This window comes from Phyllobates terribilis, unplaced genomic scaffold, assembly GCF_046119375.1.
Source record: "Phyllobates terribilis strain yellow unplaced genomic scaffold, ASM4611937v1 Scaffold_3689__1_contigs__length_72616, whole genome shotgun sequence".
NCBI classification, from domain to species: Eukaryota; Metazoa; Chordata; class Amphibia; order Anura; family Dendrobatidae; genus Phyllobates; species Phyllobates terribilis.
In genome coordinates this window covers 46,430-72,617 of record NW_027366442.1, presented here as the reverse complement: position 1 = coordinate 72,617, position 26,188 = coordinate 46,430, and the positions used below count along the sequence as shown (strand labels likewise).

General features: G+C 44.9%; 20 non-coding genes across 20 annotated transcripts; all 20 read left to right on the top strand.

Moving 5' to 3' along the window:
* Positions 1–658: 658 nt before the first annotated feature.
* Positions 659–848, top strand: LOC141248446 (U2 spliceosomal RNA). The gene has a single exon (XR_012311659.1). It is a non-coding gene; the product is annotated as a U2 spliceosomal RNA (small nuclear RNA).
* Positions 849–1,962: 1,114 nt separating this feature from the next.
* Positions 1,963–2,153, top strand: LOC141248498 (U2 spliceosomal RNA). The gene has a single exon (XR_012311706.1). It is a non-coding gene; the product is annotated as a U2 spliceosomal RNA (small nuclear RNA).
* Positions 2,154–3,268: 1,115 nt separating this feature from the next.
* LOC141248500 (U2 spliceosomal RNA) lies at positions 3,269–3,459 on the top strand. Its single transcript, XR_012311707.1, has one exon. It is a non-coding gene; the product is annotated as a U2 spliceosomal RNA (small nuclear RNA).
* Positions 3,460–4,572: 1,113 nt separating this feature from the next.
* LOC141248497 (U2 spliceosomal RNA) lies at positions 4,573–4,763 on the top strand. Its single transcript, XR_012311705.1, has one exon. It is a non-coding gene; the product is annotated as a U2 spliceosomal RNA (small nuclear RNA).
* A 1,114-nt stretch (positions 4,764–5,877) lies between these two features.
* On the top strand, positions 5,878–6,068 carry LOC141248496 (U2 spliceosomal RNA). The gene has a single exon (XR_012311704.1). It is a non-coding gene; the product is annotated as a U2 spliceosomal RNA (small nuclear RNA).
* A 1,115-nt stretch (positions 6,069–7,183) lies between these two features.
* Positions 7,184–7,374, top strand: LOC141248494 (U2 spliceosomal RNA). Its single transcript, XR_012311702.1, has one exon. It is a non-coding gene; the product is annotated as a U2 spliceosomal RNA (small nuclear RNA).
* Positions 7,375–8,489: 1,115 nt separating this feature from the next.
* LOC141248493 (U2 spliceosomal RNA) lies at positions 8,490–8,680 on the top strand. Its single transcript, XR_012311701.1, has one exon. It is a non-coding gene; the product is annotated as a U2 spliceosomal RNA (small nuclear RNA).
* Positions 8,681–9,795: 1,115 nt separating this feature from the next.
* Positions 9,796–9,986, top strand: LOC141248492 (U2 spliceosomal RNA). The gene has a single exon (XR_012311700.1). It is a non-coding gene; the product is annotated as a U2 spliceosomal RNA (small nuclear RNA).
* A 1,115-nt stretch (positions 9,987–11,101) lies between these two features.
* Positions 11,102–11,292, top strand: LOC141248491 (U2 spliceosomal RNA). The gene has a single exon (XR_012311699.1). It is a non-coding gene; the product is annotated as a U2 spliceosomal RNA (small nuclear RNA).
* Positions 11,293–12,407: 1,115 nt separating this feature from the next.
* Positions 12,408–12,598, top strand: LOC141248490 (U2 spliceosomal RNA). The gene has a single exon (XR_012311698.1). It is a non-coding gene; the product is annotated as a U2 spliceosomal RNA (small nuclear RNA).
* Positions 12,599–13,713: 1,115 nt separating this feature from the next.
* LOC141248489 (U2 spliceosomal RNA) lies at positions 13,714–13,904 on the top strand. The gene has a single exon (XR_012311697.1). It is a non-coding gene; the product is annotated as a U2 spliceosomal RNA (small nuclear RNA).
* A 1,115-nt stretch (positions 13,905–15,019) lies between these two features.
* Positions 15,020–15,210, top strand: LOC141248488 (U2 spliceosomal RNA). Its single transcript, XR_012311696.1, has one exon. It is a non-coding gene; the product is annotated as a U2 spliceosomal RNA (small nuclear RNA).
* Positions 15,211–16,325: 1,115 nt separating this feature from the next.
* Positions 16,326–16,516, top strand: LOC141248487 (U2 spliceosomal RNA). The gene has a single exon (XR_012311695.1). It is a non-coding gene; the product is annotated as a U2 spliceosomal RNA (small nuclear RNA).
* Positions 16,517–17,631: 1,115 nt separating this feature from the next.
* Positions 17,632–17,822, top strand: LOC141248486 (U2 spliceosomal RNA). The gene has a single exon (XR_012311694.1). It is a non-coding gene; the product is annotated as a U2 spliceosomal RNA (small nuclear RNA).
* Positions 17,823–18,937: 1,115 nt separating this feature from the next.
* LOC141248485 (U2 spliceosomal RNA) lies at positions 18,938–19,128 on the top strand. The gene has a single exon (XR_012311693.1). It is a non-coding gene; the product is annotated as a U2 spliceosomal RNA (small nuclear RNA).
* Positions 19,129–20,243: 1,115 nt separating this feature from the next.
* LOC141248482 (U2 spliceosomal RNA) lies at positions 20,244–20,434 on the top strand. Its single transcript, XR_012311691.1, has one exon. It is a non-coding gene; the product is annotated as a U2 spliceosomal RNA (small nuclear RNA).
* Positions 20,435–21,549: 1,115 nt separating this feature from the next.
* LOC141248481 (U2 spliceosomal RNA) lies at positions 21,550–21,740 on the top strand. Its single transcript, XR_012311690.1, has one exon. It is a non-coding gene; the product is annotated as a U2 spliceosomal RNA (small nuclear RNA).
* Positions 21,741–22,855: 1,115 nt separating this feature from the next.
* On the top strand, positions 22,856–23,046 carry LOC141248480 (U2 spliceosomal RNA). The gene has a single exon (XR_012311689.1). It is a non-coding gene; the product is annotated as a U2 spliceosomal RNA (small nuclear RNA).
* Positions 23,047–24,161: 1,115 nt separating this feature from the next.
* On the top strand, positions 24,162–24,352 carry LOC141248479 (U2 spliceosomal RNA). Its single transcript, XR_012311688.1, has one exon. It is a non-coding gene; the product is annotated as a U2 spliceosomal RNA (small nuclear RNA).
* Positions 24,353–25,467: 1,115 nt separating this feature from the next.
* LOC141248478 (U2 spliceosomal RNA) lies at positions 25,468–25,658 on the top strand. Its single transcript, XR_012311687.1, has one exon. It is a non-coding gene; the product is annotated as a U2 spliceosomal RNA (small nuclear RNA).
* Positions 25,659–26,188: the final 530 nt, after the last annotated feature.

Below are 26,188 nucleotides of genomic sequence, written 5' to 3'. Positions count from 1 at the left end.
TTTTTTTGGTTTGCTACAATGCCTTTTCTGAAACGTTGTCTCCTTCTGCTGGAACACTGACTCTTTCATTTAATGCCTGCAGACTATAAAAGAGAACCCAACCCAAAAAGTTTGGTTGATTAGTCTGTGGCATTCTGTTAAACTGTTGCTTATGGCGGTCTCTGTGAGCTTCTCAGCGACATTCAGCCAGCCAGGTATCCTGCCTGCAGTAGATGGAATGTGGCAATGGAACGCTGGCTGCGCGTGTCATAATAGGCTCTGAGCCTTTATATACCTGTGCACAGCAGCAGCCACCTTCAGTCTGCTGCTGGACAGCCAGCAGCAGCAGCAGCAGGAGAGGTATGTAATCAGGAGCCCTCCTGCTAAGGGTAGACAGCTGCTCGTTCCACCCCACCCCCCGCCTTAATTGGTTCTCCTCCCTTCCAACGGTGTTGAGGCGGGTGGGAACAGCAGGGGGTGAAGGTGCTGTGTTTAAAGAGGTGGAGTTATGCAGATCTAAAACGCGTGGATTGCAGCAGCAGCAAGCCGAAAAGTGCAGGCATGTAAGGGATCTAGAGGTTGACAACATGTCTTCTTAACGGGAGTCCAGGAGCTCATCTCCACAAATGGACTTTTCAGGATCCTTGGGTGGCTCCGTAGTTTGAAACCAATTCTGGTTATCGCTTCTCGGCCTTTGGCTAAGATCAAGTGTAGTATCTGTTCTTATCAGTTTAATATCTGATACGTCCCCTATCTGGGGACCATATATTAAATGGATTTTTAGAACAGGGAGATGGAAAAAGAGCTTGCTCTGTCCACTCCACGCATTGACCTGGTATTGCAGTATCTCCAGGACCGGTGCACCCCTTCTTTAATGCAGTTTCTAAAATCAGAAAGAATTGAATTCAATGTTTTTTGTTCATTTTGCTTGTTTGTCGGATTTTGGGATGGACTCTTTGGCTTTGCTTTTCTTCTCCTCATTGGATTTTTCATGTTCAAAGTTGCAGAAGCCAGATTACAAGCTCATTTTGGTTCATCTTCAGCAACTGTGCATTGCATTGCCATGTAATGTGATGCAATGCTATCTTTCTAGCTCTCCCTTTTTACTTCCTTTTGGATAAACAGACATATTAGGCAAGCATTTTGGAGCTTTCACCTAAATAACTACAGGTGGTGAGATAAGCTGCACAATATAATTGACCTTTCAGTATATTGTTGCACACACACCATCTATTTAGCAAATGCCCTTGTTATCAACAGCAGCCTTTTAAACTCACCTGAGCTAACAGGTATGTGCGCTGGTTACTCTGCTGCGCTTAAAATTTCTTTTTTGGTTTGCTACAATGCCTTTTCTGAAACGTTGTCTCCTTCTGCTGGAACACTGACTTCTTTCATTTAATGCCTGCAGACTATAAAAGAGAACCCAACCCAAAAAGTTTGGTTGATTAGTCTGTGGCATTCTGTTAAACTGTTGCTTATGGCGGTCTCTGTGAGCTTCTCAGCGACATTCAGCCAGCCAGGTATCCTGCCTGCAGTAGATGGAATGTGGCAATGGAACGCTGGCTGCGCGTGTCATAATAGGCTCTGAGCCTTTATATACCTGTGCACAGCAGCAGCCACCTTCAGTCTGCTGCTGGACAGCCAGCAGCAGCAGCAGCAGGAGAGGTATGTAATCAGGAGCCCTCCTGCTAAGGGTAGACAGCTGCTCGTTCCACCCCACCCCCCGCCTTAATTGGTTCTCCTCCCTTCCAACGGTGTTGAGGCGGGTGGGAACAGCAGGGGGTGAAGGTGCTGTGTTTAAAGAGGTGGAGTTATGCAGATCTAAAACGCGTGGATTGCAGCAGCAGCAAGCCGAAAAGTGCAGGCATGTAAGGGATCTAGAGGTTGACACATGTCTTCTTAACGGGAGTCCAGGAGCTCATCTCCACAAATGGACTTTTCAGGATCCTTGGGTGGCTCCGTAGTTTGAAACCAATTCTGGTTATCGCTTCTCGGCCTTTTGGCTAAGATCAAGTGTAGTATCTGTTCTTATCAGTTTAATATCTGATACGTCCCCTATCTGGGGACCATATATTAAATGGATTTTTAGAACAGGGAGATGGAAAAAGAGCTTGCTCTGTCCACTCCACGCATTGACCTGGTATTGCAGTATCTCCAGGACCGGTGCACCCCTTCTTTAATGCAGTTTCTAAAATCAGAAAGAATTGAATTCAATGTTTTTTGTTCATTTTGCTTGTTTGTCGGATTTTGGGATGGACTCTTTGGCTTTGCTTTTCTTCTCCTCATTGGATTTTTCATGTTCAAAGTTGCAGAAGCCAGATTACAAGCTCATTTTGGTTCATCTTCAGCAACTGTGCATTGCATTGCCATGTAATGTGATGCAATGCTATCTTTCTAGCTCTCCCTTTTTACTTCCTTTTGGATAAACAGACATATTAGGCAAGCATTTTGGAGCTTTCACCTAAATAACTACAGGTGGTGAGATAAGCTGCACAATATAATTGACCTTTCAGTATATTGTTGCACACACACCATCTATTTAGCAAATGCCCTTGTTATCAACAGCAGCCTTTTAAACTCACCTGAGCTAACAGGTATGTGCGCTGGTTACTCTGCTGCGCTTAAAATTTCTTTTTTGGTTTGCTACAATGCCTTTTCTGAAACGTTGTCTCCTTCTGCTGGAACACTGACTTCTTTCATTTAATGCCTGCAGACTATAAAAGAGAACCCAACCCAAAAAGTTTGGTTGATTAGTCTGTGGCATTCTGTTAAACTGTTGCTTATGGCGGTCTCTGTGAGCTTCTCAGCGACATTCAGCCAGCCAGGTATCCTGCCTGCAGTAGATGGAATGTGGCAATGGAACGCTGGCTGCGCGTGTCATAATAGGCTCTGAGCCTTTATATACCTGTGCACAGCAGCAGCCACCTTCAGTCTGCTGCTGGACAGCCAGCAGCAGCAGCAGCAGGAGAGGTATGTAATCAGGAGCCCTCCTGCTAAGGGTAGACAGCTGCTCGTTCCACCCCACCCCCCGCCTTAATTGGTTCTCCTCCCTTCCAACGGTGTTGAGGCGGGTGGGAACAGCAGGGGGTGAAGGTGCTGTGTTTAAAGAGGTGGAGTTATGCAGATCTAAAACGCGTGGATTGCAGCAGCAGCAAGCCGAAAAGTGCAGGCATGTAAGGGATCTAGAGGTTGACAACATGTCTTCTTAACGGGAGTCCAGGAGCTCATCTCCACAAATGGACTTTTCAGGATCCTTGGGTGGCTCCGTAGTTTGAAACCAATTCTGGTTATCGCTTCTCGGCCTTTTGGCTAAGATCAAGTGTAGTATCTGTTCTTATCAGTTTAATATCTGATACGTCCCCTATCTGGGGACCATATATTAAATGGATTTTTAGAACAGGGAGATGGAAAAAGAGCTTGCTCTGTCCACTCCACGCATTGACCTGGTATTGCAGTATCTCCAGGACCGGTGCACCCTTCTTTAATGCAGTTTCTAAAATCAGAAAGAATTGAATTCAATGTTTTTTGTTCATTTTGCTTGTTTGTCGGATTTTGGGATGGACTCTTTGGCTTTGCTTTTCTTCTCCTCATTGGATTTTTCATGTTCAAAGTTGCAGAAGCCAGATTACAAGCTCATTTTGGTTCATCTTCAGCAACTGTGCATTGCATTGCCATGTAATGTGATGCAATGCTATCTTTCTAGCTCTCCCTTTTTACTTCCTTTTGGATAAACAGACATATTAGGCAAGCATTTTGGAGCTTTCACCTAAATAACTACAGGTGGTGAGATAAGCTGCACAATATAATTGACCTTTCAGTATATTGTTGCACACACACCATCTATTTAGCAAATGCCCTTGTTATCAACAGCAGCCTTTTAAACTCACCTGAGCTAACAGGTATGTGCGCTGGTTACTCTGCTGCGCTTAAAATTTCTTTTTTGGTTTGCTACAATGCCTTTTCTGAAACGTTGTCTCCTTCTGCTGGAACACTGACTTCTTTCATTTAATGCCTGCAGACTATAAAAGAGAACCCAACCCAAAAAGTTTGGTTGATTAGTCTGTGGCATTCTGTTAAACTGTTGCTTATGGCGGTCTCTGTGAGCTTCTCAGCGACATTCAGCCAGCCAGGTATCCTGCCTGCAGTAGATGGAATGTGGCAATGGAACGCTGGCTGCGCGTGTCATAATAGGCTCTGAGCCTTTATATACCTGTGCACAGCAGCAGCCACCTTCAGTCTGCTGCTGGACAGCCAGCAGCAGCAGCAGCAGGAGAGGTATGTAATCAGGAGCCCTCCTGCTAAGGGTAGACAGCTGCTCGTTCCACCCCACCCCCCGCCTTAATTGGTTCTCCTCCCTTCCAACGGTGTTGAGGCGGGTGGGAACAGCAGGGGGTGAAGGTGCTGTGTTTAAAGAGGTGGAGTTATGCAGATCTAAAACGCGTGGATTGCAGCAGCAGCAAGCCGAAAAGTGCAGGCATGTAAGGGATCTAGAGGTTGACAACATGTCTTCTTAACGGAGTCCAGGAGCTCATCTCCACAAATGGACTTTTCAGGATCCTTGGGTGGCTCCGTAGTTTGAAACCAATTCTGGTTATCGCTTCTCGGCCTTTTGGCTAAGATCAAGTGTAGTATCTGTTCTTATCAGTTTAATATCTGATACGTCCCCTATCTGGGGACCATATATTAAATGGATTTTTAGAACAGGGAGATGGAAAAAGAGCTTGCTCTGTCCACTCCACGCATTGACCTGGTATTGCAGTATCTCCAGGACCGGTGCACCCCTTCTTTAATGCAGTTTCTAAAATCAGAAAGAATTGAATTCAATGTTTTTTGTTCATTTTGCTTGTTTGTCGGATTTTGGGATGGACTCTTTGGCTTTGCTTTTCTTCTCCTCATTGGATTTTTCATGTTCAAAGTTGCAGAAGCCAGATTACAAGCTCATTTTGGTTCATCTTCAGCAACTGTGCATTGCATTGCCATGTAATGTGATGCAATGCTATCTTTCTAGCTCTCCCTTTTTACTTCCTTTTGGATAAACAGACATATTAGGCAAGCATTTTGGAGCTTTCACCTAAATAACTACAGGTGGTGAGATAAGCTGCACAATATAATTGACCTTTCAGTATATTGTTGCACACACACCATCTATTTAGCAAATGCCCTTGTTATCAACAGCAGCCTTTTAAACTCACCTGAGCTAACAGGTATGTGCGCTGGTTACTCTGCTGCGCTTAAAATTTCTTTTTTGGTTTGCTACAATGCCTTTTCTGAAACGTTGTCTCCTTCTGCTGGAACACTGACTTCTTTCATTTAATGCCTGCAGACTATAAAAGAGAACCCAACCCAAAAAGTTTGGTTGATTAGTCTGTGGCATTCTGTTAAACTGTTGCTTATGGCGGTCTCTGTGAGCTTCTCAGCGACATTCAGCCAGCCAGGTATCCTGCCTGCAGTAGATGGAATGTGGCAATGGAACGCTGGCTGCGCGTGTCATAATAGGCTCTGAGCCTTTATATACCTGTGCACAGCAGCAGCCACCTTCAGTCTGCTGCTGGACAGCCAGCAGCAGCAGCAGCAGGAGAGGTATGTAATCAGGAGCCCTCCTGCTAAGGGTAGACAGCTGCTCGTTCCACCCCACCCCCGCCTTAATTGGTTCTCCTCCCTTCCAACGGTGTTGAGGCGGGTGGGAACAGCAGGGGGTGAAGGTGCTGTGTTTAAAGAGGTGGAGTTATGCAGATCTAAAACGCGTGGATTGCAGCAGCAGCAAGCCGAAAAGTGCAGGCATGTAAGGGATCTAGAGGTTGACAACATGTCTTCTTAACGGGAGTCCAGGAGCTCATCTCCACAAATGGACTTTTCAGGATCCTTGGGTGGCTCCGTAGTTTGAAACCAATTCTGGTTATCGCTTCTCGGCCTTTTGGCTAAGATCAAGTGTAGTATCTGTTCTTATCAGTTTAATATCTGATACGTCCCCTATCTGGGGACCATATATTAAATGGATTTTTAGAACAGGGAGATGGAAAAAGAGCTTGCTCTGTCCACTCCACGCATTGACCTGGTATTGCAGTATCTCCAGGACCGGTGCACCCCTTCTTTAATGCAGTTTCTAAAATCAGAAAGAATTGAATTCAATGTTTTTTGTTCATTTTGCTTGTTTGTCGGATTTTGGGATGGACTCTTTGGCTTTGCTTTTCTTCTCCTCATTGGATTTTTCATGTTCAAAGTTGCAGAAGCCAGATTACAAGCTCATTTTGGTTCATCTTCAGCAACTGTGCATTGCATTGCCATGTAATGTGATGCAATGCTATCTTTCTAGCTCTCCCTTTTTACTTCCTTTTGGATAAACAGACATATTAGGCAAGCATTTTGGAGCTTTCACCTAAATAACTACAGGTGGTGAGATAAGCTGCACAATATAATTGACCTTTCAGTATATTGTTGCACACACACCATCTATTTAGCAAATGCCCTTGTTATCAACAGCAGCCTTTTAAACTCACCTGAGCTAACAGGTATGTGCGCTGGTTACTCTGCTGCGCTTAAAATTTCTTTTTTGGTTTGCTACAATGCCTTTTCTGAAACGTTGTCTCCTTCTGCTGGAACACTGACTTCTTTCATTTAATGCCTGCAGACTATAAAAGAGAACCCAACCCAAAAAGTTTGGTTGATTAGTCTGTGGCATTCTGTTAAACTGTTGCTTATGGCGGTCTCTGTGAGCTTCTCAGCGACATTCAGCCAGCCAGGTATCCTGCCTGCAGTAGATGGAATGTGGCAATGGAACGCTGGCTGCGCGTGTCATAATAGGCTCTGAGCCTTTATATACCTGTGCACAGCAGCAGCCACCTTCAGTCTGCTGCTGGACAGCCAGCAGCAGCAGCAGCAGGAGAGGTATGTAATCAGGAGCCCTCCTGCTAAGGGTAGACAGCTGCTCGTTCCACCCCACCCCCCGCCTTAATTGGTTCTCCTCCCTTCCAACGGTGTTGAGGCGGGTGGGAACAGCAGGGGGTGAAGGTGCTGTGTTTAAAGAGGTGGAGTTATGCAGATCTAAAACGCGTGGATTGCAGCAGCAGCAAGCCGAAAAGTGCAGGCATGTAAGGGATCTAGAGGTTGACAACATGTCTTCTTAACGGGAGTCCAGGAGCTCATCTCCACAAATGGACTTTTCAGGATCCTTGGGTGGCTCCGTAGTTTGAAACCAATTCTGGTTATCGCTTCTCGGCCTTTTGGCTAAGATCAAGTGTAGTATCTGTTCTTATCAGTTTAATATCTGATACGTCCCCTATCTGGGGACCATATATTAAATGGATTTTTAGAACAGGGAGATGGAAAAAGAGCTTGCTCTGTCCACTCCACGCATTGACCTGGTATTGCAGTATCTCCAGGACCGGTGCACCCCTTCTTTAATGCAGTTTCTAAAATCAGAAAGAATTGAATTCAATGTTTTTTGTTCATTTTGCTTGTTTGTCGGATTTTGGGATGGACTCTTTGGCTTTGCTTTTCTTCTCCTCATTGGATTTTTCATGTTCAAAGTTGCAGAAGCCAGATTACAAGCTCATTTTGGTTCATCTTCAGCAACTGTGCATTGCATTGCCATGTAATGTGATGCAATGCTATCTTTCTAGCTCTCCCTTTTTACTTCCTTTTGGATAAACAGACATATTAGGCAAGCATTTTGGAGCTTTCACCTAAATAACTACAGGTGGTGAGATAAGCTGCACAATATAATTGACCTTTCAGTATATTGTTGCACACACACCATCTATTTAGCAAATGCCCTTGTTATCAACAGCAGCCTTTTAAACTCACCTGAGCTAACAGGTATGTGCGCTGGTTACTCTGCTGCGCTTAAAATTTCTTTTTTGGTTTGCTACAATGCCTTTTCTGAAACGTTGTCTCCTTCTGCTGGAACACTGACTTCTTTCATTTAATGCCTGCAGACTATAAAAGAGAACCCAACCCAAAAAGTTTGGTTGATTAGTCTGTGGCATTCTGTTAAACTGTTGCTTATGGCGGTCTCTGTGAGCTTCTCAGCGACATTCAGCCAGCCAGGTATCCTGCCTGCAGTAGATGGAATGTGGCAATGGAACGCTGGCTGCGCGTGTCATAATAGGCTCTGAGCCTTTATATACCTGTGCACAGCAGCAGCCACCTTCAGTCTGCTGCTGGACAGCCAGCAGCAGCAGCAGCAGGAGAGGTATGTAATCAGGAGCCCTCCTGCTAAGGGTAGACAGCTGCTCGTTCCACCCCACCCCCCGCCTTAATTGGTTCTCCTCCCTTCCAACGGTGTTGAGGCGGGTGGGAACAGCAGGGGGTGAAGGTGCTGTGTTTAAAGAGGTGGAGTTATGCAGATCTAAAACGCGTGGATTGCAGCAGCAGCAAGCCGAAAAGTGCAGGCATGTAAGGGATCTAGAGGTTGACAACATGTCTTCTTAACGGGAGTCCAGGAGCTCATCTCCACAAATGGACTTTTCAGGATCCTTGGGTGGCTCCGTAGTTTGAAACCAATTCTGGTTATCGCTTCTCGGCCTTTTGGCTAAGATCAAGTGTAGTATCTGTTCTTATCAGTTTAATATCTGATACGTCCCCTATCTGGGGACCATATATTAAATGGATTTTTAGAACAGGGAGATGGAAAAAGAGCTTGCTCTGTCCACTCCACGCATTGACCTGGTATTGCAGTATCTCCAGGACCGGTGCACCCCTTCTTTAATGCAGTTTCTAAAATCAGAAAGAATTGAATTCAATGTTTTTTGTTCATTTTGCTTGTTTGTCGGATTTTGGGATGGACTCTTTGGCTTTGCTTTTCTTCTCCTCATTGGATTTTTCATGTTCAAAGTTGCAGAAGCCAGATTACAAGCTCATTTTGGTTCATCTTCAGCAACTGTGCATTGCATTGCCATGTAATGTGATGCAATGCTATCTTTCTAGCTCTCCCTTTTTACTTCCTTTTGGATAAACAGACATATTAGGCAAGCATTTTGGAGCTTTCACCTAAATAACTACAGGTGGTGAGATAAGCTGCACAATATAATTGACCTTTCAGTATATTGTTGCACACACACCATCTATTTAGCAAATGCCCTTGTTATCAACAGCAGCCTTTTAAACTCACCTGAGCTAACAGGTATGTGCGCTGGTTACTCTGCTGCGCTTAAAATTTCTTTTTTGGTTTGCTACAATGCCTTTTCTGAAACGTTGTCTCCTTCTGCTGGAACACTGACTTCTTTCATTTAATGCCTGCAGACTATAAAAGAGAACCCAACCCAAAAAGTTTGGTTGATTAGTCTGTGGCATTCTGTTAAACTGTTGCTTATGGCGGTCTCTGTGAGCTTCTCAGCGACATTCAGCCAGCCAGGTATCCTGCCTGCAGTAGATGGAATGTGGCAATGGAACGCTGGCTGCGCGTGTCATAATAGGCTCTGAGCCTTTATATACCTGTGCACAGCAGCAGCCACCTTCAGTCTGCTGCTGGACAGCCAGCAGCAGCAGCAGCAGGAGAGGTATGTAATCAGGAGCCCTCCTGCTAAGGGTAGACAGCTGCTCGTTCCACCCCACCCCCCGCCTTAATTGGTTCTCCTCCCTTCCAACGGTGTTGAGGCGGGTGGGAACAGCAGGGGGTGAAGGTGCTGTGTTTAAAGAGGTGGAGTTATGCAGATCTAAAACGCGTGGATTGCAGCAGCAGCAAGCCGAAAAGTGCAGGCATGTAAGGGATCTAGAGGTTGACAACATGTCTTCTTAACGGGAGTCCAGGAGCTCATCTCCACAAATGGACTTTTCAGGATCCTTGGGTGGCTCCGTAGTTTGAAACCAATTCTGGTTATCGCTTCTCGGCCTTTTGGCTAAGATCAAGTGTAGTATCTGTTCTTATCAGTTTAATATCTGATACGTCCCCTATCTGGGGACCATATATTAAATGGATTTTTAGAACAGGGAGATGGAAAAAGAGCTTGCTCTGTCCACTCCACGCATTGACCTGGTATTGCAGTATCTCCAGGACCGGTGCACCCCTTCTTTAATGCAGTTTCTAAAATCAGAAAGAATTGAATTCAATGTTTTTTGTTCATTTTGCTTGTTTGTCGGATTTTGGGATGGACTCTTTGGCTTTGCTTTTCTTCTCCTCATTGGATTTTTCATGTTCAAAGTTGCAGAAGCCAGATTACAAGCTCATTTTGGTTCATCTTCAGCAACTGTGCATTGCATTGCCATGTAATGTGATGCAATGCTATCTTTCTAGCTCTCCCTTTTTACTTCCTTTTGGATAAACAGACATATTAGGCAAGCATTTTGGAGCTTTCACCTAAATAACTACAGGTGGTGAGATAAGCTGCACAATATAATTGACCTTTCAGTATATTGTTGCACACACACCATCTATTTAGCAAATGCCCTTGTTATCAACAGCAGCCTTTTAAACTCACCTGAGCTAACAGGTATGTGCGCTGGTTACTCTGCTGCGCTTAAAATTTCTTTTTTGGTTTGCTACAATGCCTTTTCTGAAACGTTGTCTCCTTCTGCTGGAACACTGACTTCTTTCATTTAATGCCTGCAGACTATAAAAGAGAACCCAACCCAAAAAGTTTGGTTGATTAGTCTGTGGCATTCTGTTAAACTGTTGCTTATGGCGGTCTCTGTGAGCTTCTCAGCGACATTCAGCCAGCCAGGTATCCTGCCTGCAGTAGATGGAATGTGGCAATGGAACGCTGGCTGCGCGTGTCATAATAGGCTCTGAGCCTTTATATACCTGTGCACAGCAGCAGCCACCTTCAGTCTGCTGCTGGACAGCCAGCAGCAGCAGCAGCAGGAGAGGTATGTAATCAGGAGCCCTCCTGCTAAGGGTAGACAGCTGCTCGTTCCACCCCACCCCCCGCCTTAATTGGTTCTCCTCCCTTCCAACGGTGTTGAGGCGGGTGGGAACAGCAGGGGGTGAAGGTGCTGTGTTTAAAGAGGTGGAGTTATGCAGATCTAAAACGCGTGGATTGCAGCAGCAGCAAGCCGAAAAGTGCAGGCATGTAAGGGATCTAGAGGTTGACAACATGTCTTCTTAACGGGAGTCCAGGAGCTCATCTCCACAAATGGACTTTTCAGGATCCTTGGGTGGCTCCGTAGTTTGAAACCAATTCTGGTTATCGCTTCTCGGCCTTTTGGCTAAGATCAAGTGTAGTATCTGTTCTTATCAGTTTAATATCTGATACGTCCCCTATCTGGGGACCATATATTAAATGGATTTTTAGAACAGGGAGATGGAAAAAGAGCTTGCTCTGTCCACTCCACGCATTGACCTGGTATTGCAGTATCTCCAGGACCGGTGCACCCCTTCTTTAATGCAGTTTCTAAAATCAGAAAGAATTGAATTCAATGTTTTTTGTTCATTTTGCTTGTTTGTCGGATTTTGGGATGGACTCTTTGGCTTTGCTTTTCTTCTCCTCATTGGATTTTTCATGTTCAAAGTTGCAGAAGCCAGATTACAAGCTCATTTTGGTTCATCTTCAGCAACTGTGCATTGCATTGCCATGTAATGTGATGCAATGCTATCTTTCTAGCTCTCCCTTTTTACTTCCTTTTGGATAAACAGACATATTAGGCAAGCATTTTGGAGCTTTCACCTAAATAACTACAGGTGGTGAGATAAGCTGCACAATATAATTGACCTTTCAGTATATTGTTGCACACACACCATCTATTTAGCAAATGCCCTTGTTATCAACAGCAGCCTTTTAAACTCACCTGAGCTAACAGGTATGTGCGCTGGTTACTCTGCTGCGCTTAAAATTTCTTTTTTGGTTTGCTACAATGCCTTTTCTGAAACGTTGTCTCCTTCTGCTGGAACACTGACTTCTTTCATTTAATGCCTGCAGACTATAAAAGAGAACCCAACCCAAAAAGTTTGGTTGATTAGTCTGTGGCATTCTGTTAAACTGTTGCTTATGGCGGTCTCTGTGAGCTTCTCAGCGACATTCAGCCAGCCAGGTATCCTGCCTGCAGTAGATGGAATGTGGCAATGGAACGCTGGCTGCGCGTGTCATAATAGGCTCTGAGCCTTTATATACCTGTGCACAGCAGCAGCCACCTTCAGTCTGCTGCTGGACAGCCAGCAGCAGCAGCAGCAGGAGAGGTATGTAATCAGGAGCCCTCCTGCTAAGGGTAGACAGCTGCTCGTTCCACCCCACCCCCCGCCTTAATTGGTTCTCCTCCCTTCCAACGGTGTTGAGGCGGGTGGGAACAGCAGGGGGTGAAGGTGCTGTGTTTAAAGAGGTGGAGTTATGCAGATCTAAAACGCGTGGATTGCAGCAGCAGCAAGCCGAAAAGTGCAGGCATGTAAGGGATCTAGAGGTTGACAACATGTCTTCTTAACGGGAGTCCAGGAGCTCATCTCCACAAATGGACTTTTCAGGATCCTTGGGTGGCTCCGTAGTTTGAAACCAATTCTGGTTATCGCTTCTCGGCCTTTTGGCTAAGATCAAGTGTAGTATCTGTTCTTATCAGTTTAATATCTGATACGTCCCCTATCTGGGGACCATATATTAAATGGATTTTTAGAACAGGGAGATGGAAAAAGAGCTTGCTCTGTCCACTCCACGCATTGACCTGGTATTGCAGTATCTCCAGGACCGGTGCACCCCTTCTTTAATGCAGTTTCTAAAATCAGAAAGAATTGAATTCAATGTTTTTTGTTCATTTTGCTTGTTTGTCGGATTTTGGGATGGACTCTTTGGCTTTGCTTTTCTTCTCCTCATTGGATTTTTCATGTTCAAAGTTGCAGAAGCCAGATTACAAGCTCATTTTGGTTCATCTTCAGCAACTGTGCATTGCATTGCCATGTAATGTGATGCAATGCTATCTTTCTAGCTCTCCCTTTTTACTTCCTTTTGGATAAACAGACATATTAGGCAAGCATTTTGGAGCTTTCACCTAAATAACTACAGGTGGTGAGATAAGCTGCACAATATAATTGACCTTTCAGTATATTGTTGCACACACACCATCTATTTAGCAAATGCCCTTGTTATCAACAGCAGCCTTTTAAACTCACCTGAGCTAACAGGTATGTGCGCTGGTTACTCTGCTGCGCTTAAAATTTCTTTTTTGGTTTGCTACAATGCCTTTTCTGAAACGTTGTCTCCTTCTGCTGGAACACTGACTTCTTTCATTTAATGCCTGCAGACTATAAAAGAGAACCCAACCCAAAAAGTTTGGTTGATTAGTCTGTGGCATTCTGTTAAACTGTTGCTTATGGCGGTCTCTGTGAGCTTCTCAGCGACATTCAGCCAGCCAGGTATCCTGCCTGCAGTAGATGGAATGTGGCAATGGAACGCTGGCTGCGCGTGTCATAATAGGCTCTGAGCCTTTATATACCTGTGCACAGCAGCAGCCACCTTCAGTCTGCTGCTGGACAGCCAGCAGCAGCAGCAGCAGGAGAGGTATGTAATCAGGAGCCCTCCTGCTAAGGGTAGACAGCTGCTCGTTCCACCCCACCCCCCGCCTTAATTGGTTCTCCTCCCTTCCAACGGTGTTGAGGCGGGTGGGAACAGCAGGGGGTGAAGGTGCTGTGTTTAAAGAGGTGGAGTTATGCAGATCTAAAACGCGTGGATTGCAGCAGCAGCAAGCCGAAAAGTGCAGGCATGTAAGGGATCTAGAGGTTGACAACATGTCTTCTTAACGGGAGTCCAGGAGCTCATCTCCACAAATGGACTTTTCAGGATCCTTGGGTGGCTCCGTAGTTTGAAACCAATTCTGGTTATCGCTTCTCGGCCTTTTGGCTAAGATCAAGTGTAGTATCTGTTCTTATCAGTTTAATATCTGATACGTCCCCTATCTGGGGACCATATATTAAATGGATTTTTAGAACAGGGAGATGGAAAAAGAGCTTGCTCTGTCCACTCCACGCATTGACCTGGTATTGCAGTATCTCCAGGACCGGTGCACCCCTTCTTTAATGCAGTTTCTAAAATCAGAAAGAATTGAATTCAATGTTTTTTGTTCATTTTGCTTGTTTGTCGGATTTTGGGATGGACTCTTTGGCTTTGCTTTTCTTCTCCTCATTGGATTTTTCATGTTCAAAGTTGCAGAAGCCAGATTACAAGCTCATTTTGGTTCATCTTCAGCAACTGTGCATTGCATTGCCATGTAATGTGATGCAATGCTATCTTTCTAGCTCTCCCTTTTTACTTCCTTTTGGATAAACAGACATATTAGGCAAGCATTTTGGAGCTTTCACCTAAATAACTACAGGTGGTGAGATAAGCTGCACAATATAATTGACCTTTCAGTATATTGTTGCACACACACCATCTATTTAGCAAATGCCCTTGTTATCAACAGCAGCCTTTTAAACTCACCTGAGCTAACAGGTATGTGCGCTGGTTACTCTGCTGCGCTTAAAATTTCTTTTTTGGTTTGCTACAATGCCTTTTCTGAAACGTTGTCTCCTTCTGCTGGAACACTGACTTCTTTCATTTAATGCCTGCAGACTATAAAAGAGAACCCAACCCAAAAAGTTTGGTTGATTAGTCTGTGGCATTCTGTTAAACTGTTGCTTATGGCGGTCTCTGTGAGCTTCTCAGCGACATTCAGCCAGCCAGGTATCCTGCCTGCAGTAGATGGAATGTGGCAATGGAACGCTGGCTGCGCGTGTCATAATAGGCTCTGAGCCTTTATATACCTGTGCACAGCAGCAGCCACCTTCAGTCTGCTGCTGGACAGCCAGCAGCAGCAGCAGCAGGAGAGGTATGTAATCAGGAGCCCTCCTGCTAAGGGTAGACAGCTGCTCGTTCCACCCCACCCCCCGCCTTAATTGGTTCTCCTCCCTTCCAACGGTGTTGAGGCGGGTGGGAACAGCAGGGGGTGAAGGTGCTGTGTTTAAAGAGGTGGAGTTATGCAGATCTAAAACGCGTGGATTGCAGCAGCAGCAAGCCGAAAAGTGCAGGCATGTAAGGGATCTAGAGGTTGACAACATGTCTTCTTAACGGGAGTCCAGGAGCTCATCTCCACAAATGGACTTTTCAGGATCCTTGGGTGGCTCCGTAGTTTGAAACCAATTCTGGTTATCGCTTCTCGGCCTTTTGGCTAAGATCAAGTGTAGTATCTGTTCTTATCAGTTTAATATCTGATACGTCCCCTATCTGGGGACCATATATTAAATGGATTTTTAGAACAGGGAGATGGAAAAAGAGCTTGCTCTGTCCACTCCACGCATTGACCTGGTATTGCAGTATCTCCAGGACCGGTGCACCCCTTCTTTAATGCAGTTTCTAAAATCAGAAAGAATTGAATTCAATGTTTTTTGTTCATTTTGCTTGTTTGTCGGATTTTGGGATGGACTCTTTGGCTTTGCTTTTCTTCTCCTCATTGGATTTTTCATGTTCAAAGTTGCAGAAGCCAGATTACAAGCTCATTTTGGTTCATCTTCAGCAACTGTGCATTGCATTGCCATGTAATGTGATGCAATGCTATCTTTCTAGCTCTCCCTTTTTACTTCCTTTTGGATAAACAGACATATTAGGCAAGCATTTTGGAGCTTTCACCTAAATAACTACAGGTGGTGAGATAAGCTGCACAATATAATTGACCTTTCAGTATATTGTTGCACACACACCATCTATTTAGCAAATGCCCTTGTTATCAACAGCAGCCTTTTAAACTCACCTGAGCTAACAGGTATGTGCGCTGGTTACTCTGCTGCGCTTAAAATTTCTTTTTTGGTTTGCTACAATGCCTTTTCTGAAACGTTGTCTCCTTCTGCTGGAACACTGACTTCTTTCATTTAATGCCTGCAGACTATAAAAGAGAACCCAACCCAAAAAGTTTGGTTGATTAGTCTGTGGCATTCTGTTAAACTGTTGCTTATGGCGGTCTCTGTGAGCTTCTCAGCGACATTCAGCCAGCCAGGTATCCTGCCTGCAGTAGATGGAATGTGGCAATGGAACGCTGGCTGCGCGTGTCATAATAGGCTCTGAGCCTTTATATACCTGTGCACAGCAGCAGCCACCTTCAGTCTGCTGCTGGACAGCCAGCAGCAGCAGCAGCAGGAGAGGTATGTAATCAGGAGCCCTCCTGCTAAGGGTAGACAGCTGCTCGTTCCACCCCACCCCCCGCCTTAATTGGTTCTCCTCCCTTCCAACGGTGTTGAGGCGGGTGGGAACAGCAGGGGGTGAAGGTGCTGTGTTTAAAGAGGTGGAGTTATGCAGATCTAAAACGCGTGGATTGCAGCAGCAGCAAGCCGAAAAGTGCAGGCATGTAAGGGATCTAGAGGTTGACAACATGTCTTCTTAACGGGAGTCCAGGAGCTCATCTCCACAAATGGACTTTTCAGGATCCTTGGGTGGCTCCGTAGTTTGAAACCAATTCTGGTTATCGCTTCTCGGCCTTTTGGCTAAGATCAAGTGTAGTATCTGTTCTTATCAGTTTAATATCTGATACGTCCCCTATCTGGGGACCATATATTAAATGGATTTTTAGAACAGGGAGATGGAAAAAGAGCTTGCTCTGTCCACTCCACGCATTGACCTGGTATTGCAGTATCTCCAGGACCGGTGCACCCCTTCTTTAATGCAGTTTCTAAAATCAGAAAGAATTGAATTCAATGTTTTTTGTTCATTTTGCTTGTTTGTCGGATTTTGGGATGGACTCTTTGGCTTTGCTTTTCTTCTCCTCATTGGATTTTTCATGTTCAAAGTTGCAGAAGCCAGATTACAAGCTCATTTTGGTTCATCTTCAGCAACTGTGCATTGCATTGCCATGTAATGTGATGCAATGCTATCTTTCTAGCTCTCCCTTTTTACTTCCTTTTGGATAAACAGACATATTAGGCAAGCATTTTGGAGCTTTCACCTAAATAACTACAGGTGGTGAGATAAGCTGCACAATATAATTGACCTTTCAGTATATTGTTGCACACACACCATCTATTTAGCAAATGCCCTTGTTATCAACAGCAGCCTTTTAAACTCACCTGAGCTAACAGGTATGTGCGCTGGTTACTCTGCTGCGCTTAAAATTTCTTTTTTGGTTTGCTACAATGCCTTTTCTGAAACGTTGTCTCCTTCTGCTGGAACACTGACTTCTTTCATTTAATGCCTGCAGACTATAAAAGAGAACCCAACCCAAAAAGTTTGGTTGATTAGTCTGTGGCATTCTGTTAAACTGTTGCTTATGGCGGTCTCTGTGAGCTTCTCAGCGACATTCAGCCAGCCAGGTATCCTGCCTGCAGTAGATGGAATGTGGCAATGGAACGCTGGCTGCGCGTGTCATAATAGGCTCTGAGCCTTTATATACCTGTGCACAGCAGCAGCCACCTTCAGTCTGCTGCTGGACAGCCAGCAGCAGCAGCAGCAGGAGAGGTATGTAATCAGGAGCCCTCCTGCTAAGGGTAGACAGCTGCTCGTTCCACCCCACCCCCCGCCTTAATTGGTTCTCCTCCCTTCCAACGGTGTTGAGGCGGGTGGGAACAGCAGGGGGTGAAGGTGCTGTGTTTAAAGAGGTGGAGTTATGCAGATCTAAAACGCGTGGATTGCAGCAGCAGCAAGCCGAAAAGTGCAGGCATGTAAGGGATCTAGAGGTTGACAACATGTCTTCTTAACGGGAGTCCAGGAGCTCATCTCCACAAATGGACTTTTCAGGATCCTTGGGTGGCTCCGTAGTTTGAAACCAATTCTGGTTATCGCTTCTCGGCCTTTTGGCTAAGATCAAGTGTAGTATCTGTTCTTATCAGTTTAATATCTGATACGTCCCCTATCTGGGGACCATATATTAAATGGATTTTTAGAACAGGGAGATGGAAAAAGAGCTTGCTCTGTCCACTCCACGCATTGACCTGGTATTGCAGTATCTCCAGGACCGGTGCACCCCTTCTTTAATGCAGTTTCTAAAATCAGAAAGAATTGAATTCAATGTTTTTTGTTCATTTTGCTTGTTTGTCGGATTTTGGGATGGACTCTTTGGCTTTGCTTTTCTTCTCCTCATTGGATTTTTCATGTTCAAAGTTGCAGAAGCCAGATTACAAGCTCATTTTGGTTCATCTTCAGCAACTGTGCATTGCATTGCCATGTAATGTGATGCAATGCTATCTTTCTAGCTCTCCCTTTTTACTTCCTTTTGGATAAACAGACATATTAGGCAAGCATTTTGGAGCTTTCACCTAAATAACTACAGGTGGTGAGATAAGCTGCACAATATAATTGACCTTTCAGTATATTGTTGCACACACACCATCTATTTAGCAAATGCCCTTGTTATCAACAGCAGCCTTTTAAACTCACCTGAGCTAACAGGTATGTGCGCTGGTTACTCTGCTGCGCTTAAAATTTCTTTTTTGGTTTGCTACAATGCCTTTTCTGAAACGTTGTCTCCTTCTGCTGGAACACTGACTTCTTTCATTTAATGCCTGCAGACTATAAAAGAGAACCCAACCCAAAAAGTTTGGTTGATTAGTCTGTGGCATTCTGTTAAACTGTTGCTTATGGCGGTCTCTGTGAGCTTCTCAGCGACATTCAGCCAGCCAGGTATCCTGCCTGCAGTAGATGGAATGTGGCAATGGAACGCTGGCTGCGCGTGTCATAATAGGCTCTGAGCCTTTATATACCTGTGCACAGCAGCAGCCACCTTCAGTCTGCTGCTGGACAGCCAGCAGCAGCAGCAGCAGGAGAGGTATGTAATCAGGAGCCCTCCTGCTAAGGGTAGACAGCTGCTCGTTCCACCCCACCCCCCGCCTTAATTGGTTCTCCTCCCTTCCAACGGTGTTGAGGCGGGTGGGAACAGCAGGGGGTGAAGGTGCTGTGTTTAAAGAGGTGGAGTTATGCAGATCTAAAACGCGTGGATTGCAGCAGCAGCAAGCCGAAAAGTGCAGGCATGTAAGGGATCTAGAGGTTGACAACATGTCTTCTTAACGGGAGTCCAGGAGCTCATCTCCACAAATGGACTTTTCAGGATCCTTGGGTGGCTCCGTAGTTTGAAACCAATTCTGGTTATCGCTTCTCGGCCTTTTGGCTAAGATCAAGTGTAGTATCTGTTCTTATCAGTTTAATATCTGATACGTCCCCTATCTGGGGACCATATATTAAATGGATTTTTAGAACAGGGAGATGGAAAAAGAGCTTGCTCTGTCCACTCCACGCATTGACCTGGTATTGCAGTATCTCCAGGACCGGTGCACCCCTTCTTTAATGCAGTTTCTAAAATCAGAAAGAATTGAATTCAATGTTTTTTGTTCATTTTGCTTGTTTGTCGGATTTTGGGATGGACTCTTTGGCTTTGCTTTTCTTCTCCTCATTGGATTTTTCATGTTCAAAGTTGCAGAAGCCAGATTACAAGCTCATTTTGGTTCATCTTCAGCAACTGTGCATTGCATTGCCATGTAATGTGATGCAATGCTATCTTTCTAGCTCTCCCTTTTTACTTCCTTTTGGATAAACAGACATATTAGGCAAGCATTTTGGAGCTTTCACCTAAATAACTACAGGTGGTGAGATAAGCTGCACAATATAATTGACCTTTCAGTATATTGTTGCACACACACCATCTATTTAGCAAATGCCCTTGTTATCAACAGCAGCCTTTTAAACTCACCTGAGCTAACAGGTATGTGCGCTGGTTACTCTGCTGCGCTTAAAATTTCTTTTTTGGTTTGCTACAATGCCTTTTCTGAAACGTTGTCTCCTTCTGCTGGAACACTGACTTCTTTCATTTAATGCCTGCAGACTATAAAAGAGAACCCAACCCAAAAAGTTTGGTTGATTAGTCTGTGGCATTCTGTTAAACTGTTGCTTATGGCGGTCTCTGTGAGCTTCTCAGCGACATTCAGCCAGCCAGGTATCCTGCCTGCAGTAGATGGAATGTGGCAATGGAACGCTGGCTGCGCGTGTCATAATAGGCTCTGAGCCTTTATATACCTGTGCACAGCAGCAGCCACCTTCAGTCTGCTGCTGGACAGCCAGCAGCAGCAGCAGCAGGAGAGGTATGTAATCAGGAGCCCTCCTGCTAAGGGTAGACAGCTGCTCGTTCCACCCCACCCCCCGCCTTAATTGGTTCTCCTCCCTTCCAACGGTGTTGAGGCGGGTGGGAACAGCAGGGGGTGAAGGTGCTGTGTTTAAAGAGGTGGAGTTATGCAGATCTAAAACGCGTGGATTGCAGCAGCAGCAAGCCGAAAAGTGCAGGCATGTAAGGGATCTAGAGGTTGACAACATGTCTTCTTAACGGGAGTCCAGGAGCTCATCTCCACAAATGGACTTTTCAGGATCCTTGGGTGGCTCCGTAGTTTGAAACCAATTCTGGTTATCGCTTCTCGGCCTTTTGGCTAAGATCAAGTGTAGTATCTGTTCTTATCAGTTTAATATCTGATACGTCCCCTATCTGGGGACCATATATTAAATGGATTTTTAGAACAGGGAGATGGAAAAAGAGCTTGCTCTGTCCACTCCACGCATTGACCTGGTATTGCAGTATCTCCAGGACCGGTGCACCCCTTCTTTAATGCAGTTTCTAAAATCAGAAAGAATTGAATTCAATGTTTTTTGTTCATTTTGCTTGTTTGTCGGATTTTGGGATGGACTCTTTGGCTTTGCTTTTCTTCTCCTCATTGGATTTTTCATGTTCAAAGTTGCAGAAGCCAGATTACAAGCTCATTTTGGTTCATCTTCAGCAACTGTGCATTGCATTGCCATGTAATGTGATGCAATGCTATCTTTCTAGCTCTCCCTTTTTACTTCCTTTTGGATAAACAGACATATTAGGCAAGCATTTTGGAGCTTTCACCTAAATAACTACAGGTGGTGAGATAAGCTGCACAATATAATTGACCTTTCAGTATATTGTTGCACACACACCATCTATTTAGCAAATGCCCTTGTTATCAACAGCAGCCTTTTAAACTCACCTGAGCTAACAGGTATGTGCGCTGGTTACTCTGCTGCGCTTAAAATTTCTTTTTTGGTTTGCTACAATGCCTTTTCTGAAACGTTGTCTCCTTCTGCTGGAACACTGACTTCTTTCATTTAATGCCTGCAGACTATAAAAGAGAACCCAACCCAAAAAGTTTGGTTGATTAGTCTGTGGCATTCTGTTAAACTGTTGCTTATGGCGGTCTCTGTGAGCTTCTCAGCGACATTCAGCCAGCCAGGTATCCTGCCTGCAGTAGATGGAATGTGGCAATGGAACGCTGGCTGCGCGTGTCATAATAGGCTCTGAGCCTTTATATACCTGTGCACAGCAGCAGCCACCTTCAGTCTGCTGCTGGACAGCCAGCAGCAGCAGCAGCAGGAGAGGTATGTAATCAGGAGCCCTCCTGCTAAGGGTAGACAGCTGCTCGTTCCACCCCACCCCCCGCCTTAATTGGTTCTCCTCCCTTCCAACGGTGTTGAGGCGGGTGGGAACAGCAGGGGGTGAAGGTGCTGTGTTTAAAGAGGTGGAGTTATGCAGATCTAAAACGCGTGGATTGCAGCAGCAGCAAGCCGAAAAGTGCAGGCATGTAAGGGATCTAGAGGTTGACAACATGTCTTCTTAACGGGAGTCCAGGAGCTCATCTCCACAAATGGACTTTTCAGGATCCTTGGGTGGCTCCGTAGTTTGAAACCAATTCTGGTTATCGCTTCTCGGCCTTTTGGCTAAGATCAAGTGTAGTATCTGTTCTTATCAGTTTAATATCTGATACGTCCCCTATCTGGGGACCATATATTAAATGGATTTTTAGAACAGGGAGATGGAAAAAGAGCTTGCTCTGTCCACTCCACGCATTGACCTGGTATTGCAGTATCTCCAGGACCGGTGCACCCCTTCTTTAATGCAGTTTCTAAAATCAGAAAGAATTGAATTCAATGTTTTTTGTTCATTTTGCTTGTTTGTCGGATTTTGGGATGGACTCTTTGGCTTTGCTTTTCTTCTCCTCATTGGATTTTTCATGTTCAAAGTTGCAGAAGCCAGATTACAAGCTCATTTTGGTTCATCTTCAGCAACTGTGCATTGCATTGCCATGTAATGTGATGCAATGCTATCTTTCTAGCTCTCCCTTTTTACTTCCTTTTGGATAAACAGACATATTAGGCAAGCATTTTGGAGCTTTCACCTAAATAACTACAGGTGGTGAGATAAGCTGCACAATATAATTGACCTTTCAGTATATTGTTGCACACACACCATCTATTTAGCAAATGCCCTTGTTATCAACAGCAGCCTTTTAAACTCACCTGAGCTAACAGGTATGTGCGCTGGTTACTCTGCTGCGCTTAAAATTTCTTTTTTGGTTTGCTACAATGCCTTTTCTGAAACGTTGTCTCCTTCTGCTGGAACACTGACTTCTTTCATTTAATGCCTGCAGACTATAAAAGAGAACCCAACCCAAAAAGTTTGGTTGATTAGTCTGTGGCATTCTGTTAAACTGTTGCTTATGGCGGTCTCTGTGAGCTTCTCAGCGACATTCAGCCAGCCAGGTATCCTGCCTGCAGTAGATGGAATGTGGCAATGGAACGCTGGCTGCGCGTGTCATAATAGGCTCTGAGCCTTTATATACCTGTGCACAGCAGCAGCCACCTTCAGTCTGCTGCTGGACAGCCAGCAGCAGCAGCAGCAGGAGAGGTATGTAATCAGGAGCCCTCCTGCTAAGGGTAGACAGCTGCTCGTTCCACCCCACCCCCCGCCTTAATTGGTTCTCCTCCCTTCCAACGGTGTTGAGGCGGGTGGGAACAGCAGGGGGTGAAGGTGCTGTGTTTAAAGAGGTGGAGTTATGCAGATCTAAAACGCGTGGATTGCAGCAGCAGCAAGCCGAAAAGTGCAGGCATGTAAGGGATCTAGAGGTTGACAACATGTCTTCTTAACGGGAGTCCAGGAGCTCATCTCCACAAATGGACTTTTCAGGATCCTTGGGTGGCTCCGTAGTTTGAAACCAATTCTGGTTATCGCTTCTCGGCCTTTTGGCTAAGATCAAGTGTAGTATCTGTTCTTATCAGTTTAATATCTGATACGTCCCCTATCTGGGGACCATATATTAAATGGATTTTTAGAACAGGGAGATGGAAAAAGAGCTTGCTCTGTCCACTCCACGCATTGACCTGGTATTGCAGTATCTCCAGGACCGGTGCACCCCTTCTTTAATGCAGTTTCTAAAATCAGAAAGAATTGAATTCAATGTTTTTTGTTCATTTTGCTTGTTTGTCGGATTTTGGGATGGACTCTTTGGCTTTGCTTTTCTTCTCCTCATTGGATTTTTCATGTTCAAAGTTGCAGAAGCCAGATTACAAGCTCATTTTGGTTCATCTTCAGCAACTGTGCATTGCATTGCCATGTAATGTGATGCAATGCTATCTTTCTAGCTCTCCCTTTTTACTTCCTTTTGGATAAACAGACATATTAGGCAAGCATTTTGGAGCTTTCACCTAAATAACTACAGGTGGTGAGATAAGCTGCACAATATAATTGACCTTTCAGTATATTGTTGCACACACACCATCTATTTAGCAAATGCCCTTGTTATCAACAGCAGCCTTTTAAACTCACCTGAGCTAACAGGTATGTGCGCTGGTTACTCTGCTGCGCTTAAAATTTCTTTTTTGGTTTGCTACAATGCCTTTTCTGAAACGTTGTCTCCTTCTGCTGGAACACTGACTTCTTTCATTTAATGCCTGCAGACTATAAAAGAGAACCCAACCCAAAAAGTTTGGTTGATTAGTCTGTGGCATTCTGTTAAACTGTTGCTTATGGCGGTCTCTGTGAGCTTCTCAGCGACATTCAGCCAGCCAGGTATCCTGCCTGCAGTAGATGGAATGTGGCAATGGAACGCTGGCTGCGCGTGTCATAATAGGCTCTGAGCCTTTATATACCTGTGCACAGCAGCAGCCACCTTCAGTCTGCTGCTGGACAGCCAGCAGCAGCAGCAGCAGGAGAGGTATGTAATCAGGAGCCCTCCTGCTAAGGGTAGACAGCTGCTCGTTCCACCCCACCCCCCGCCTTAATTGGTTCTCCTCCCTTCCAACGGTGTTGAGGCGGGTGGGAACAGCAGGGGGTGAAGGTGCTGTGTTTAAAGAGGTGGAGTTATGCAGATCTAAAACGCGTGGATTGCAGCAGCAGCAAGCCGAAAAGTGCAGGCATGTAAGGGATCTAGAGGTTGACAACATGTCTTCTTAACGGGAGTCCAGGAGCTCATCTCCACAAATGGACTTTTCAGGATCCTTGGGTGGCTCCGTAGTTTGAAACCAATTCTGGTTATCGCTTCTCGGCCTTTTGGCTAAGATCAAGTGTAGTATCTGTTCTTATCAGTTTAATATCTGATACGTCCCCTATCTGGGGACCATATATTAAATGGATTTTTAGAACAGGGAGATGGAAAAAGAGCTTGCTCTGTCCACTCCACGCATTGACCTGGTATTGCAGTATCTCCAGGACCGGTGCACCCCTTCTTTAATGCAGTTTCTAAAATCAGAAAGAATTGAATTCAATGTTTTTTGTTCATTTTGCTTGTTTGTCGGATTTTGGGATGGACTCTTTGGCTTTGCTTTTCTTCTCCTCATTGGATTTTTCATGTTCAAAGTTGCAGAAGCCAGATTACAAGCTCATTTTGGTTCATCTTCAGCAACTGTGCATTGCATTGCCATGTAATGTGATGCAATGCTATCTTTCTAGCTCTCCCTTTTTACTTCCTTTTGGATAAACAGACATATTAGGCAAGCATTTTGGAGCTTTCACCTAAATAACTACAGGTGGTGAGATAAGCTGCACAATATAATTGACCTTTCAGTATATTGTTGCACACACACCATCTATTTAGCAAATGCCCTTGTTATCAACAGCAGCCTTTTAAACTCACCTGAGCTAACAGGTATGTGCGCTGGTTACTCTGCTGCGCTTAAAATTTCTTTTTTAGTTTGCTACAATGCCTTTTCTGAAACGTTGTCTCCTTCTGCTGGAACACTGACTTCTTTCATTTAATGCCTGCAGACTATAAAAGAGAACCCAACCCAAAAAGTTTGGTTGATTAGTCTGTGGCATTCTGTTAAACTGTTGCTTATGGCGGTCTCTGTGAGCTTCTCAGCGACATTCAGCCAGCCAGGTATCCTGCCTGCAGTAGATGGAATGTGGCAATGGAACGCTGGCTGCGCGTGTCATAATAGGCTCTGAGCCTTTATATACCTGTGCACAGCAGCAGCCACCTTCAGTCTGCTGCTGGACAGCCAGCAGCAGCAGCAGCAGGAGAGGTATGTAATCAGGAGCCCTCCTGCTAAGGGTAGACAGCTGCTCGTTCCACCCCACCCCCCGCCTTAATTGGTTCTCCTCCCTTCCAACGGTGTTGAGGCGGGTGGGAACAGCAGGGGGTGAAGGTGCTGTGTTTAAAGAGGTGGAGTTATGCAGATCTAAAACGCGTGGATTGCAGCAGCAGCAAGCCGAAAAGTGCAGGCATGTAAGGGATCTAGAGGTTGACAACATGTCTTCTTAACGGGAGTCCAGGAGCTCATCTCCACAAATGGACTTTTCAGGATCCTTGGGTGGCTCCGTAGTTTGAAACCAATTCTGGTTATCGCTTCTCGGCCTTTTGGCTAAGATCAAGTGTAGTATCTGTTCTTATCAGTTTAATATCTGATACGTCCCCTATCTGGGGACCATATATTAAATGGATTTTTAGAACAGGGAGATGGAAAAAGAGCTTGCTCTGTCCACTCCACGCATTGACCTGGTATTGCAGTATCTCCAGGACCGGTGCACCCCTTCTTTAATGCAGTTTCTAAAATCAGAAAGAATTGAATTCAATGTTTTTTGTTCATTTTGCTTGTTTGTCGGATTTTGGGATGGACTCTTTGGCTTTGCTTTTCTTCTCCTCATTGGATTTTTCATGTTCAAAGTTGCAGAAGCCAGATTACAAGCTCATTTTGGTTCATCTTCAGCAACTGTGCATTGCATTGCCATGTAATGTGATGCAATGCTATCTTTCTAGCTCTCCCTTTTTACTTCCTTTTGGATAAACAGACATATTAGGCAAGCATTTTGGAGCTTTCACCTAAATAACTACAGGTGGTGAGATAAGCTGCACAATATAATTGACCTTTCAGTATATTGTTGCACACACACCATCTATTTAGCAAATGCCCTTGTTATCAACAGCAGCCTTTTAAACTCACCTGAGCTAACAGGTATGTGCGCTGGTTACTCTGCTGCGCTTAAAATTTCTTTTTTGGTTTGCTACAATGCCTTTTCTGAAACGTTGTCTCCTTCTGCTGGAACACTGACTTCTTTCATTTAA